Raw genomic sequence first — 13,312 nt, forward strand, 5'->3', positions numbered from 1 at the left:
GTGCTGGATGCCAGCGTTACGGACGACAGGCCCACGTGCCGGCTCAAGAGCTAAGGATGATACCCATCACTTGGCCTTTCGCGGTCTGGCGGTTAGACATGGTTGGCCCCTTTAAGATGTCGTCCAACAAGAAAACTCATTTGCTGGTGGTGGTTGATAAGTTCACCAAGTGGGTTGAAGCAGAGCCAGTTGGAGCTTGCGATGCGGAGACAGCGGTCAAATTCTTGAAAAAATTGATCTTCCGGTTCGGATATCCTCACAACATCATTACTGATAATGGCACTAATCTGTCTCAAGGAGCGATGCAGGAGTTTTGGCATTGTGAGCACATCCGGTTTGATGTTTCTGCGGTTGCTCACCGACAATCTAATGGACAGGCGGAGCGGGCGAAGCAGGAAGTTTTCCGGGGAATCAAACCCCGACTCATGGTTCCCTTGGAATGTACCCCGGGGTGTTGGGTTGAGGAGTTGCCTTCAGTACTATGGAGCATCCGGACCACCCCGAACCGTTCTACGGGTTTTACTCCCTTCTTTCTGGTCTATGGAGCAGAAGCTGTTCTTCCCACTGACATTAGGCATGACTCGCCCAGAGTCGCCGCTTATGTGGAATAGGACAATGAGCTGGCGCATCAGGACTCTTTGGACGCCTTGGAGGAAGCACGTGATTTGGCTGCAGCCCGATCGACCATTTATCAGCAGGACTTACGGCGTTATCACAGCCGCTGGGTCAAGAGCCGTACTGGAGGACTTTTCAGGAGGGCGACTTAGTGCTTCGACTGATACAAGATCGTACTGGCATGCATAAGTTATCACCGCCATGGGAAGGACCGTTCGTCGTCAACAAAAACCTTCGCAACGGGTCCTGCTATCTGGTGGATCTACGGCCTGATCGGCCAACCATAGAGGCTGAGTCAACTCGCCCCTGGAACATAGCCCACTTACGGCCTTATTACACTTGAGCTATTAGCTCTACGTTTTGTAAGTTTTTTCATTTCTTATAAAGCAATAAAATTAACACCTCCCGACTTGGGGGCTTTCCTGCTAATTCATCTTATTGAAAGGCATGGATCTTTATTTTTTCATCAACAAGTCGCCCAAGCATGGACGCTATCCATACCAAAGAGCTTAAGTCGCCACGATGCGCTTATTACAAAACTGGGTATCGATAAGCCAAAGAGGATCGAAGTCGCCACAAGCATGCGATTCAAACATAGGCGCCTTATATGATTCTGTGGATTAGGCCGGCTTACTTGAGGACAGTTTGTTCTCAAGTCATTTTGTGGTAATAGCGTATACGCTTCTACAATCCTATGACGGTCTTTCCCTTAATCATAGGTCACTTGGGGGCTTCCTCTCACTGAGATCAGCCTTACTACCCATTTGGCCTGCGAAAAATTACCGCATTACAAATGGTTATACTGCACTGTGTGTTGGCCGAATCGCCATATGGACCCGTGAACTCTTGGCGAGTTATTCCGCTCATGGACCCTGAACTCGCCTTGGTTAAAACATGTTTGGTACCGGCAAGCGCCTCACATGTAAAATAGAGAAACCATTGGTTCATTGAACCCGCTTCACTGAAGCTTGACTCGTGCCTGATCAGCCGGTCTAAATACTTGAGCTTTTGATACAAAAGTCTCCCCCGGGTAGCACTAGAGTTTATTTAACTCGTCCTATCCTGTCGCGACCTGATGAGCCGACGAAATTGCTATTTTTTACCTTCTTGGCACTGCCACAAGGTCTTTTAGTACTTGAGCTTTTAATACAAAAGTCTCCCCCGGGTAGTACTTGACTTTATTTAACTCGTCCTATCCTGTCGCGACCTGATGAGCCGACGAAATTGCTATTTTTTACCTTCTTGGCACTGCCACAAGGTCTTTCAGATTATTATTTTTCTCTGACTCACCTCAAATATCTTGGGCCGATTATTATTTATTATCCATTACTCACTGAGATGGTTTGATATGTGTTTTCAAGACTAGCAGGTTGATGATCAAAATCATTCTAACCATGGCGGGTCAAGCATCATAAAAACACCTCAAACGGCGGGTCAAGCATTTTAAAGCGCCTTAAGGGCGACATAAGGATTTTTCAAGATATCACAGAAGCAGTTTGATCTCTAAAAAAACTTATTACATGGCTCTTATGGCCAAATTTATGATGTTTTATTCTGCTGATGTCCTCAGATCAGCCTGCTGCGAGCTCTGGCCGACTTCAATTTGAAGGTCGCCCGGTACCGAGTTACACTTGGATAACGAGGCGAACTCATCTTCATCGTTCAGCACTGATGAGAGATCCACCTCCAAGTCAAAAGGATTCTTGGGTCGGTGCGGAGTTAAGCTGGTCGTTACAAAGGTTGGCGGGTTAACTTTCTTGTTCTTGTTGTCATAGGCGGCTTGGTATTTCGATAAATCCAAGCTTGCAGCAAGCTGAGTCGCCGCCAAACGGGATTCTTTGACAACACGTTGCTAGTCTTCTTGAGCAAATTCTGACCCGTCATCCTTGAGCTTGGGAAAGCCCGCCGCTACTTCTTCTGGGTTTATTTCTGGAGCATACGCCAAACACCGACTCAACGTAGTCAGTGCTCCTTTTCGGGCGGATGACCGAGTTAGCTCGCCAATTTGAGGAGGAAGAGTAGATAAGCAGCCAAGCATCTTCTTTATTGATGTTATGGTTTCCTTGGCACCCATCACTGCTTTCACGGTCAGCACACTTCCGGTATACAGTTGCTCCGTCAACGTATAAATCGCCTTCAGCATCAGGACACAATCATCCTGAAGATTGGCGGCTCTCGGACCTGTGTAAGAGGTAATGATAGTTAGCGATTTATACAAAGCTATTTACTTACAAAGTGCAAGGTCAAGGGTTGGTTCTTACCAAAGACAGCTTGCACCATGTTGGAGATATGTTGCTTTAAGCCGGACAGCTCTTGTTGCACGGTGTACAATTTGGCTTCAGCTTTTTCTGCTCGCTTTATTAAGGCATCTTGATCAGCTTGAGCCCTTTTAAGTCGACCTTTAGCTTCTCCATCTCAGATAAGATCACTTGACACTTCTCTTCTGATTTTGCCCGGGCATCCTGCTGATCGGTTAAACTTTTCTTCAAGTCGCCAAATGTTGATTCAGTTTGGATAAGTGTTTCCTGTTGAAATATATAGTCAAGGGGCAAGTCTCAGAATTATTGCAAGCAACATCCCAGACACTTGGGGGCTAATGTATAATTTTTTAGACAAAATTATACAGTATCAAGACCCGGGTCATCTTTTTACAGATGACCCGGCCCTTGGGGGTTACAGGTCGAAAGTTTTTTCTTCAATTATCAAGACCCGGCTCATCTTTTTACAGATGACCCGGCCCTTGGGGGTTACGGGTCGAAAGTTTTCTTCTATTATCAAGACTCGGCTCATCTTTTTACAGATGACCCGGCCCTTGGGGGTTACAGGTCGAAAGTTTTCTTCAATTATCAAGACCCGCCTCATCTTTTTACCGATGACCCGGCCCTTGGGGGTTACAGGTCGAAAGTTTTTCTTCAATTATCAAGACCTGGCTCATCTTTTTACTGATGACCCAGCCCTTGGGGGTTACAGGTCGAAAGTTTTTCTTCAATTAGCAAGACCCGACTCATCTTTTTACCGATGACCCGGCCCTTGGGGGTTAATGAGGATAATACAGTGTGCAATAAGACGTACCTCATGTTTGTTCTTGAGCAATCGAAGCAGACTTTTTTCCATCTCATAACTCGCCTCCACGCGACTTGCAAAGCTAGAGCAAAGTTCTTTGAAATCAAGATTCTCATACTGGGAGAGCTTAGCCTTGGAAAGTTCATGCTCAAAAACAGGTTGAGCTGATGATGATACATGCTTCGATAAAACTGTTGTCGTCGGCTTAGAGAAGCGAGTACCGGTGATAACTACAGCATCTGGGTCTTCTGCTGTTTTCAATGGACTTGGCGGGTTAGGCATTTCCATGGGTTCCTTGGGCGAGCTGGGGAGATCCACTTGATCTTTAGGTTTGTCTTGGTCTGCGTTATCTTGGATCGGCGCCGATTTTTCAATAGGCTTCGAAGCTGTAATGGGAATTGACCCGCCAGTTTTCCTTTTCTTTGTGTGTGCCCTAAGAGGGGAAGGGGTTGCGTTTAAAAGAACACATATGACCACCATCAGAACAAAGGTAAATGTTGTCAAAGGCTTACCCAGGGACACGGATCATCGGTGGAAGTGCCGACATCACTGAGTCGTCGGATGTGGGCAGAGAACTCTGTAAAGATAAGTACTTCAAAGATGTGAGCGAGTTACAAACGCGATCCAAAAGGATATGAAGAAGTGTTATTAAAAAGATACCTCATTTTGCCTTTTCTTGGTCCTTGTTGGTAACCCAGACACCAAGTCTCCAGAATGACTCCGAGTTTTCCGATTTGAGGCATGTTGCGCTTTCTTCAGAAGATAATTTGGATCCAAACAAGGATTTGGGTGTGAGAAGGGAACTTTCCCACAAATTCGCCTGGCCGACTTAGGTGGAGGAGAAACTGAGTCGGAGGAAACAGAAATTACCTCTATGGAGTCTTCCTGGCTTTCATTTTCTTCATTCTACACAAGAGTTACAGAGGCGTAAATACAAAACTGTCAACAATGAATGGTGAGTTAAAAGAGGATGGATTTTTACCTCTGAAAGTACATCGCCGACTTGGGATTCATCAACGTCAAATGGCTCAGCGACGGCGGCTTTGCCTTTTCCCTTGGACTTCTTCTTCGAGGGCGGCCTGGCTTGCTTCATGGTAGACTTTTTTGGCCTCTTGGACCAGAATTTATCACCTTTCTGAAATGGCATATTTTATAAGAGGTCATAGTTCAAGTAAGACGGAAAGAATAAAGCAAAAACGGGTTAAGTTATTTACTTTTAGTGCCGGGTTGATCTTGCAGAACGGCTTAAGACCTATTTGGCCGCATTTTGCCGCGGGTTTGCCGGTCAACTTTTTGATGATAGTTACAATATCACTTTTTGTCAGAGCCGTGTGGAAGTAGCACTGGGGGTGATCTAGGGTGCCATCAAAATCACACATTAATCCGTCCCGGCGACTTAAGGGGAGGATACGCCATTCCACCCAGCAGCAGATCAAGTCAACTCCATTAAGGCCGTTGTTTGTCAGAGATCTTAACTCGGACAATACTGGGATAAATTCTGACTCCTCTTCTTCGGTGAGCTTGTCTGGGAGTTTGAAATTTGTTGGAAGGCGATCTTCCCTATAACCGAGAAGCTTGTTCTCGCCCTCAGGCGAAGTCTCCCGGCAGTAAAATCAAGACTCGCCCCAGCCTTGCGGGTGGCGGCATGGCGAGTGACGGGAATGAACTATCCCTACGGCGTTGAACATTGACCTCTCCAAGCTCCAAGCTAGGGCCATTGTGGACTTCTTTTTGGTGATTCAATTGGAAGAAGTACAAGAATAAAGGAAATGAGGGTTCCATCCGCAAGTAGGCCTCACAGAACACTTGGAACTGGCATAAATTGCTTATCGAGTTGGGCCCTAAATCTTGGAGGCGGACATTCATAAAGGTCATGGCATCTCTGAGGAGTTTCGATCCAGGCGGCTTAAAGCCCCATTCAAGGTGTTCAACGAAAACAACTATCTCCCCTTCTTTCGGTTGGGGATTTTCTCTCCTAACCCGATACGCCAACCGATGACCTCTTGAGGGTCCACATTCCCGGTTTTTACATAGTTGTTAAGGAGAGCATCGTCAACCTTGGTTGGGAGCCAATCACTTTTGAAAACAGTGCCCATGCTACAAAGGGATAAAATTACGGGTAAATTAACACGCCAAGCATCTACCAAAAATGGTGAAACAAATTCATTTGACTCGCCAAACAATTTGCCTGATGGCTGAGGGAGTTTTTTGACCCGCCGATAAAGGTCCGGGTCAGGTTGCCAGGGTGACTTATGAAACTCTTACTACTTAAAAGAGAGGTGCTTTAGAGCTTCAGTAGTATTTGCCAAGATGGTGGGGTACGAGATTATAAACAAGTTTCACTCGACAAGCAATAAATTATGGATCTATTGGACAGACAGAAATGAATGTGAAAAGGTCTGGATAAAACGGCCTGTGACTAAGGTGGGAACAGTACTGTTGATCTGGTGAAATCTTTCCTAAGTATGCAAATAAAGGCCGGACAACTAAAGGTATGGAAAGCATTGTCGTGCTCGCTATCATCACCGCCAACTAATTAGGAATTATGAAGCCATTCGGGATATACTAAGAACACGGTAGGCATGAACCTCGAAAAACTTGGATCTGCCTTCAATGGCGGGATGCTGATGTGGTGGATACGGCTGGAGGCGTCCGAAGAGGGGTTCGCCGCGAGTGTTGCGCGGGCGGCGGTGAAGATCTCGGACGGACGCGAAGATCTTGGGCGGCGAAGAGGTGCTCGACGTCGGCGACGCGTTCGACGGCGACGAAATGCTCGGCCACGACGAGGTGTTCGGCGGCGACGAAGTCTTCGGGCGGCGTCGAAGCTTGCGGACGACGTCGAAGTCTTCGGGTGGCGGCGGAGCTCTCAGGTGGCGATAAGGCTTTCGGTGCGATGGCGAGGAAGAGAAAGGCGACAAGATGGGTAGGTGAAATGTGCCGTGTCCCTTCCTCCCGCCTATTTATCAGGTCGGGCGCTAGGATAGAGGCGCCACGGGCGGGAACTTCCAAAAGATAAAGATTCGTCATGATGGCGCCCCGAAATTTTTGGGATAACAATACCGAAGGATCGGTTGGAGATTAAGTCATCATCTCTTCCGAGATTCAAGGGATAAGAAGGCGCCAACAAGAAGTGGTTTGGCGACTTGAGTTTTTCCGCAACAGATGGCGGTTTAAGTGTATGGTGCATAAGAAGAGTGAAGATGAATCGCCCCTAACTGAGTAAGGATATTGGCGTGAAAGAAATTCAAGTCAATCTAGGGCCAAATGTTGGGGATATTATCCGTTGGATAACCCGCCCTAGTTGGGCCGGGTCACCAAAGCTGGCGACTCATCTCCAAGTGGTTCTGGCCTTGGCCCAGTAAGGCCGGAAGTCGTATGGCGGTTCAGGACCTTCGGAAGGAGTCCCTAGTAGAGAAGGTCTCCAAGTCTTGGAAAGATGGCGACTTAGAAATCTGAAGAGTCACGATTTGTGAAAAGGAAAGGACCCTTGTAAACCCTAAGGACTCGACCTGTATATAAGGTGAGTCCCAGGGAAGGAGAGGGCAGGTTAGAAATCATCGAGTGCTAGGTCAGGCGAGTTACGCCCTCCTTGTAATTGAAACATCATCAATACAAACACAAAGCAGGACGTAGGACTTTACCTCCTCACGAGCGGCCGTACCTGGGTAAATCTCTGTCTCGCTCCCACATAACCCCTTTGAGTCGCCACCAAGGTGCGATGGCTCCAACACTAAGTCCTTTCACGATGACATCTGCCATGACAAAACCACGACACTCCCCAAGCTCATCCCCTCCCCATTCGCTCTGTTCTCTCTCCCCCTCTCGGCCGCCATGACCGCAATCTCAAGCTTGAGCTCGTCGTCGCTCCTGTCCCTCTCCCTCTCACCTGAGTCATGCATCAGCTTCAACGTGACCCTCTGAAGCTCTCCAGCTAGTCACTCGATGCAGAGAATCCCTGGAACGCTGTGAAGCCGTCATCTTCTTCCTCGGGTCACAGGAGCTTCGCCGCCATCGTTCTCCCTCCTCAGGCCATCCTCGAGCCCACTCCCGACGCCTCTACACTCCTCGTGAGCTCAGGGTCCTTTCCCCTAAGTTTTCCCCCTCGGTCCCTTCCTCTAGGCCCCGATTCCACCGGAGCCCGACGAGATCCGCCGCGGGACCTCATAACCGGTCGCTCTCCGGTCATCGGCTGGTCATTCTGAGGCCACCAATGGCTTAAGTGCATCGAGTAGGTGCTCTAGGATCTAAGCCCCGCGCGTGATGGCCTCTGTTTTGATGACCCGATGATGCCTGAGCTTCGGCCGCCGCCAAGCTCGTCGCCGGAGTCATCTCCAGCCATCTTAGCTTCGGGTCTTCGAAGAAATGGAACCGCGGCTGTGTGCTGACTCGTTTGGTGCCCTCTGCCGTGCGTTTGGTCATCGGAGATGGATTTCTGAGCCCCTCCACCGTTCTCCTGGTCGCCGGAGGCTCACCGCCGGCGAGATCGACCTCGCCGCCGGTGGATCTGACCCCCCTGAGCCTATGACAGGCGGGGCCAGCCCCTTGGCTAATTAGGATTAAGTTACTAAAAATAATTAATAAAATAAAAACTTAAACAGACACTCACATGTGGGTCCAACCCTGATAATTAACTAATTAAGTTAAATTTAAACTAAAAATTGGCCAGAGTCACTGACGAGTGGGTCCCACTGGTCAAGTTTGACTCTCAATGGCTAGATTGACCTGCTGATGTCATGCTGATGCAATAAAAGACTTTTTTGTTTAAAAATAATTCCAGAATAAGTTCAAAACTTTGGAAATTCATAGAAAATTGAATATAACTGCAAATTTGACAAATAATATATGTAAATGGATCAGAAAAATTCAAGGAATCCAATGGTGCTATTTTCATCCATGAAAAACAAAGTTATGAAACAGCATCAGGTCAAATCAATTAAAAGAATGTGATAAATTATAATTCAAATGATATTGAATTATGATTTCAAATCAAGATCCCCCAAAAGGTTTTGATGGTCATCTTAAACCATGCTACATTGCATTTCATGCATCATTTTGTTGCACATGTTTGATATTGATTGATTGTTATTATTCCGGTAGGCTCCACCCCTCCGGATACGTCTGATTACCCGATTGATGGATATCACCCCTCTGCTAAGCCACAAGGCAAGCAACCATTTTGATCATCCCGATAAATCCCATGTTCTCGCTCCTGCTCTTATTTATTGCATTCGGTCAAAATGCTTTCACTGCTTTTATCACGTTAGTTGAACCCACTTCCTTTGCATGACATGTCCTTGTCACAGTAAATAGCTGAACCTTGCAACCTAGCATACCTGATATAGCATTATCCTGCTATGCATGCTATGCTTAGAGTTGTGTATGGTCTGTCATCTGGGTGATGAACAGGATCGTGAGAATGTGTTCAGTTCATAAAGGTCGTGTGTTGAACCTGATTTGGTAAAGGTACCGGTGAAAGGCTATGTAGGAGTACATGGCGGGTTGTTTCATTGGAACCGTCCTTAGGAACTGAGTTCCGTGTATGTAATCCAAGACGAGATACTACCACATGCTGGGCCCTGAAATATGACCCCGCTCGACTTATTAATCGCTTAGTACACGGTCCAGGAGTTGCAAGTAGTTTCTGGTGTTTATAGTCATGCTGGAGGCCGTGCGTAGCGCTGACCTTAGAGGTGGGCTATGATGCGATAGGCAGTGGCACGGTGTACCAAGTGGCACCCGGATGGTGGGCTTGGGAACCCTGTGCACATCATTTGGGGCCATGGCGGAAACCTCGGCCGGACTTCCGTGCGGGTTACCGTCAGATAGGCGATAGACTTGGACTAAGTATTAGCGTAGTTAACGGTCGTGGCCGACTCCCTCGCTGGGCTTCCGCTTGAAGGTTGCCGAGGTGCATGACGTGCACATGGCGATAAGTGGCGAGAGCGTGTGTGAAGAAGTACACCCCTGCAGGGTTATGATCTATTCGAATAGCCGCGTCCGCGGATATGGACTACTTGGAAACATATGTTGTTCATAGATAACTATAATGGCTACTCATAAAATTGTCAAGATAAGCGTGAGTGTCGTGGACGGCATTTCCGTAGGGAGACGGAATGATTCCACGATGGAGTGTTGTTGTGGTGTTAGTTGACTTGTGTGCGAGAAACATAGTTGTCAAAACTATTTAAAAATGCAAGTTGTCTAGCCAAGAGTCAAATGCTGGCTTTCTGCATCAAACCCCACAACTCTTTGTTGATACATTGCATGAGTAGATAGTTTATCCCAAAGTCTTGTTGAGTACTTTTGGACTCACGTTTGCTTAATAAATTGTTGCAGAGGTTGTTAATGACCCTAATGGAGGGTTCTTCCTAGACATCGACGACGACGAGGAGCTGGTATCCCAGCTACGATCTGGCCCTAGGATGGGTGTGTAGATAGTCAGGCCATGTGCCTTTGTCTTTCCATCTGTCTGTACTCAGACAGTTTTAAACCTTCCGCTGGCTTGTAAGAATTGTCTGTATGACTTTGTGATGATGGGTCGTGAGACCCCTACGTTGGAGTATTATGTGTGAGGCTCTTCCGAGCCTTCAAAATAAAGTTTGTATGTTTATGGTTATGTTGTGATGCCATCGATGTATCTATACATATCGATATGCCATGCGTATGTGTGTTGTACTTGATATGTATGGGGTTCAAATACCTAGTCGTATGCTTTAGTAGCACTCCTTACAGGGAAATGCCCCTTTGTGATTCCATCGAGCCATGGTAGTTCGCTACTGCTCCGGACACATTGGTTGACCGGCATGTGTCCTTCTTAGCTGATGTGTCTGTCCCATTGGGAAATGTCACGCAATGTAATGGAGTCCTTGTAGCTTGCTACGACTCGTCTACATTCGCTGGTGATCGACACCTGCTATGCTCGGTCATGTATGTATGTCCCTGTGCGGAACTGCCACTTTAGTTTATGACTAGACATGTCGATCTGGGTTCTTTGACATTGGATAGCTAGAGACACAATTGCATCCGCGAGTCAAAAGGCGCAAACGGTCCCGGCTAAGGTAAGGCTGCAGCCGTGGGGATAACCGTGCGTGAGACCGCAAAGAGATGCGATGTGTTACAGGCTGGATTCCTATGGCTTAGGATCGGGGTCCCGACAAGTCATTAAATATCTAGGGACTCAAAACCTAGGGAAAATGATGTCTTTAAGCATTTTAATAGAAGTGTTATGATGAGAACTACTAGTTGCAATAGCTTCTACCCACTTAGTAATGTAATCAACAACAACTAGAATATAAGCATACCCATTAGAGGAAGGAAAAGGTCCCATATTATCAAAGCCCCAAATATCAAATGGTTCAATAGAAAGTGAATAGTTCATAGGCATTTTGTGGCATCTAATAATGTTACCAATGTTGGGGAACGTTGCATGGGAAACAAAAAAAATTCGACGCACACGAAGACCTATCATGGTGATGTTCATCTACGAGAGGAGATTAGATCCACATACCCTTGTAGATCGCTCAGCGGGAAGCATTGAGAAACACGGTTGATGTAGTGGTACGTCTTCATGATCCGTCCCTCGAACCGTCCCACGATCCATCCCGGTCTAGCACCGAACAGACGACACCTCCGCATTCAGAACACATACAAATCGATGACGATCTCGGCCTTCTTGATCCAGAAATAGAGACGAAGAATTAGATGAGTTCTTTGGCAGCGTGACGGCGCGCCGGTGTTGGTGATGATCTATTCCTCCAGGGCTTCGCCCGAACTCCGCAAAAATCCAATCTAGAGGAAGAACTACAAGGTGTAGGTTTGAGTTGTACGTGGCAAAGTTGTGTCTCAAACAGCCCTAAACCTCCAGTATATATAGGAGGAGCCAAGGGGTGGGGCAAAGCCCTAGGGATCCGGCCAAAGGAGGCCTTCCTTGGGTCGGCTGAAGTGGGAGGGAGGAGTCCTTCTCCAATCCCACTTGGATTAGGACTCCTTCCTTATTTTCCCACGTCTTTTGGATTTTCCAGTTTTTCCTCATGGGCATTCCTTGGATGACTTTGTCAGCCCATTATACCTTATTGTACATCCAATAAACCTACGTGGACCCCTTGGGGCTTGGTGGGCCCACCCATTGGGCCCCCGAAACCCATTCGTCACTCCCGGTACACTGCCTGCAATGCCCGAAAACTTTCCAGAATCCAAACACCAACTTCCTATATATCAGTCTTCATTTCCGGACCATTCCGGAAACCCTCATGACGTCTGTGATCTCATCCGGGACTCCAAACAACCTTCGGTCACCAACACATATAACTCAACTATACTAAAACATCATCGAACCGTAAGTGTGCAAACCCTGCGGGTTCGAGAACTTTGTAGACATGACCCGAGACACTTCTCGGTCAATATCCAATAGCAGGACCTGGATGCCCATATTGGATACTACATATTCTGCGAAGATCTTATCGGTTAAACCTCAGTGCCAAGGATTCATATAATCCCGTATTTCATTCTCTTTGTCCTTTAGTATGTTACTTGCCCGAGATTCGATCGTCGTCATCCGTATACCTATTTCAATCTCGTTACCGGCAAGTCCCATTACTCGTTCCGTAATACAAGATCACGTGACTTACACTTAGTCACATTGCTTGCAAGGCCTGTTTGTGATGTTGTATTACCGAGTGGTCCCCGAGATACCTCTCCGTCACACGGAGTGACAAATCCCAGTCTTGATCCATACTAACTCAAGGACACATTCGGAGATACGTGTAGACTACCTTTATAGTCACCCAGTTACATTGTGACGTTTGATACACACAAGGTATTCCTCCGGTGCCAGTGAGTTATATGATCTCATGGTCATAGGAATAAATACTTGACATGCAAAAAACAATAGCAACAAAATGACATGATCACATGCTACGTTCATAGTTTGGGTCTTGTCCATCACATGATTCTCCTAATGATGTGATCCCGTTATCAAGTGACAACACTTGTCTATGGTCAGAAAACCTTGACCATGTTTGATCAACGAGCTAGTCAACTAGAGGCTTACTAGGGACATTGTTTTGTCTATGTATCCACACATGTATTTGTGTTTCCAATCAATACAATTATAGCATGGATAATAAACGATTATCACGAACAAAGAAATATAATAATAACTAATTTATTATTGCCTCTAGAGCATATTTCCAACAGTGTCCCACTTGCACTAGAGTCAGTAATCTAGTTCACATCACCATGTGATTTTAACGAATCCAACACCGATACAGTTTTCGGGTTTGATCACGTCTTGCTCGTGAAAGATGTTTTAGTCAAGGGTGTTGAATCTTTCAGATCCGTGTGTGCTTTACAAATCTTTATGTCATCTTATAGATGCTGCTACTACATGCTATTTGGAAATAGTCCAAATATCTACTCTACCATACGAATCCATTTTGCTAGTCAGAGTTATTCGGATTAGTGTGAAAGCTTGCATCAACGTAACCCTTTACGGCAAACTCTTTAATCACCTCCATAATCAAGAAAAACTCCTTAGTCCACTAGTTACTAAGGATAACTTTGACCGCTGTTTTAGTGATTCAATCCTGGATCACCTTTTGTACCCCTTGACAGACTCATGGCAAAGCACGCATCA

This window comes from Hordeum vulgare, chromosome 6H, assembly GCF_904849725.1.
Source record: "Hordeum vulgare subsp. vulgare chromosome 6H, MorexV3_pseudomolecules_assembly, whole genome shotgun sequence".
Taxonomy (NCBI): domain Eukaryota; kingdom Viridiplantae; phylum Streptophyta; class Magnoliopsida; order Poales; family Poaceae; genus Hordeum; species Hordeum vulgare.